Below are 3512 nucleotides of genomic sequence, written 5' to 3' on the forward strand. Positions count from 1 at the left end.
TAACTGCACAAAGATTTCTGTTAACTGAATGGATAGGTAAGGACTCCATGCTAAGCAAGAGGAGTACACAGTGCAGAGAGATGGCCTGCTACAGTAATATTCCCATTTCACTTAAAGGCATTGGAAGTTTTCAGAAGCCTTTCATAGTTATGATCTTTCATAGTAATATAGAATGATCTTCATAGTAGTTTTACAACTCTCATTAGCATCCTGAGCCATCCTAAAGAATCCTTGTGAGCACACATCTATCAGTCAACCTAGGTACCAAAGCAGAAATCCTGTGCCTCATGATAAATAGGATACAGCCAGTCTAAACTCAGGGCTTAGGGCTGGGACAGAACAAGCTCTGCTCCAGGGACAGGCCCTGAAGACCTCGTGTTCAGAACTTTGCCCCTGCAAAAAAAAAAAAAAAAAAAAAAAAAAAAAAAAAAAAAAAAAAAAGAATGAAGAATCCTGAAAATGAGGATCAGACAGTTAATTGGAAGTTAATACCTGATAACTGTGTCTACAGAAAAAACAAAGGTAACAGCACTCACAGATCAACAAAATAAAAACAACTATAGCCAATGATTTTATGTGTATTCTGTGATTAGGAGTTGGATGGTTGAGTAGTTTCAGGGACTAGGAGGACAAGATGTTAAAAATATAAAAATTCATCTTTCCCATTCTTAAATTCTACCTTCAAACATGGGGGAAATTAATAAGGAAAAAATTCAGACTTCAGAAATTTCTCTTATGCTAAGCATTTATTAATATGGGCATCGCAGCACATAGCAGCCACATGTGCAGGGTCCCTGCAGGTCCTGTGATCACCGGAACTCATGCATACTCCATTTCCACCCTCTCAAGGGCAGACTGCACCATGAAGCACAGAGATGCTATGGGTCCAGACCAGGGTGCACAGGGGAACTTAGGGCACCTTCCTAGGGGCAGAAGAGGAGGACACTGGGTCTTACACCACAACCAAGATGACGCTGGCTCCTAGTGACTGTGGTGGGAATACGGGAGCCTCTGGAGGAGTCTCAAGAGAGGACATAGAGGGGGCAAAGCCAGCCAGAGAATACAGTACTAGTCCTTTCCAGAAAGAAGGACATAAAAAGATGGACTCAGCATCTCATTGTGTCTATGCCATGGGTTTACCAGATCCTCCCTCCCACTGAATCCTTCAAGGAGCAGTTTAGAACTCCACCAGGGAGGCTGCCACAAGGTCACTGTGGGAGGTGAAGGCACCTAGGTTACTGTAATGAACCCTGTAATGGAGACCTTGTGATGCACTCAAGTGAGAGACAGAAGGGACAGGGACACCTTATCTATGTGGTTTTAACACAACAAAATAGCATGTGGTCATTAAACATATTCTGCAAGAAGTGTAAGTATGACTGAAATTTTTCACTTAATTCCCAAGTAGTATTCAGTGACTCTCTGTTGTACATCTAGACCTCTCCTATTAACTCTATGACTAAAGAAATATTATTTCACAAATATTTCTGTCATTTCCTCACTCAAAGTGGAGGAACACACCAATAAGACTGCAAAGGAAATACTGAAATGAGTAACTCAAGTAATATGAACAAAATTCTAGCATAGGCTTGGCCCATGCCTATTATTCAATAACTGAGTCATCATTATACTGGTCATATAGGATTTTATTATATATGAGAAAATGAAATTATTTAGAATAATGCTATCCTTGAAATATTCCTTAAAACTCAATGTTCGTTTTTTTTTCAGCCAGAAGCATCTAGTGCACATGAGGTTGTTAAACATCCAGAAATCATTGTTTAGCCCCTGGGCATCCACAGAGGCTGGTTCTGACTTCCCAATATGCCTAGTCTCTCCAAGATCTTTACTCTGTATGGCAGGACTAAAGAGCTATACTTCTCCAGAGGATGGCCCACCGCTCAGGACAATTAAAAGTTGATCCCATTTCCAACAAGTAGTTTGCCTAGTACCATCTCCAGTTCCTGGAAAGAAATAACGAATGGCCCTTTGGTCTCTCCAAAGCCGAAGCGCATGGCCATCTCCTAATTAATTCATGAGCATTGTGTCCAGTGTACATGTTCTTTTACAAGGTATGTATCTTTTTACAAAGTATGATCAAAATTCAATAAATGCTGCCACCAAAGATCTTTCCGCAGAAAGGCAGGTTCCTGAAAACATTACAAGTGTCTTCACCTACATTAGTTGCTGACTCAGGCACCATGTGACTCCTGAGCCTGCCTCAAAGACATAGTAATGGTGACAGGTAAATGTTTTTAACTGATGCAGAACATCAAGGCAGCCACAGCAACAACTGAAGACACTCCCAAAAGAGGACTTCCACAACTGCTTCAGAGAGCAGCAAGATCCATGGGACAAATGTGTCCAATGTGAAGGTTCAGTGTTCTTAAGGAGATTAGCAGCAATAGGTATTTTTCTGTAAAAATTTTTTTTAGTATAACACACACTATTTCTAGGCATTTACAGAAAGAGATGAAGAGCACTAGAAGTAAAATCAAGACTAAATACAGTCTTTTTAAACTCATTTTCAATTTCTCTAACATAGGAGTTGGTGTATTTTGTTTTCTGTGAGGGTTAGACATTGAATAATTTTGGTTCTAAAGGTCGCATAGTTTTTGAGCCATCTGTTCCATGTGGCCATGGCAGGAGCCCAAAGTGCTGGCCACCTTGAAGTCTGGAGGGTTCTGGAGATGAGTGACAATTAGAGGCATCTGTGTGTGAGACTGCATAACAAGAGCTGTGGCCTTCTGTAGAGGGAAAAGACCCAGCCCCCTTAGTTTGGGTCTCACAAAGGTGAGCCTCAGGTGCTGAGGACAGCTGGGTCCTACGGAGGAGCTGGGACACCAGCAGGGCAGGGAGGATCAGCAGTGGGGGAAGGCTGCCCCGTGAGTGATCCTAACCAGCTGAAAAGGAAGAGGATGGGGCTGCATGAAGATTCAAAGTGAGGGAACAACTAGGCTCTCTGCCCTGTGTGTTGTCCCACTGACCATGAATAAAGATTATAACAAACAGTCAGTCCATGGACCCCTAAGCCATCAGACCAAGTGGCTGGTGAACCTTGGAATCTTGCACAACTTCAGAGCACTGCAAAGGAAGAACCACAGAGCTGGAAAGTATTCCTGATGTCATTCTAAGTGATAAAGGCAGAGTATGCAATGTTTATACACAGTAATTTGAAAAGCTCCCCAAGAGTTCATCTGTCAGAGTGCAGATAACACTACACTGTTATCACTAATTGTTTCTGTGTGATCATATTAAAAGTTTTGGGCTGGCCAAATAGCTCAGCAGATTAAAGTGCCTGCAAGCAGGCTCAGGGGCCAGGGGTTTGATCCCCAGGTCTGCTGTGCCAGCCTTGCCCCTGGGGCACGCTGAGACAGCAATTGAGACTGGGCGTGGGGGCACACATCTGTTATCCCAGCTCTTGGGAGGCAGTAAACAGGCAGATCACTACAAGTTCAATCTAGTAGTGAGACCCTGAACACCCTGTAGATCTTTCCCTAAAATACAAAAAA

Source organism: Octodon degus, unplaced genomic scaffold (assembly GCF_000260255.1).
Source record: "Octodon degus isolate 3935 unplaced genomic scaffold, OctDeg1.0 scaffold00031, whole genome shotgun sequence".
Classification (NCBI taxonomy): domain Eukaryota; kingdom Metazoa; phylum Chordata; class Mammalia; order Rodentia; family Octodontidae; genus Octodon; species Octodon degus.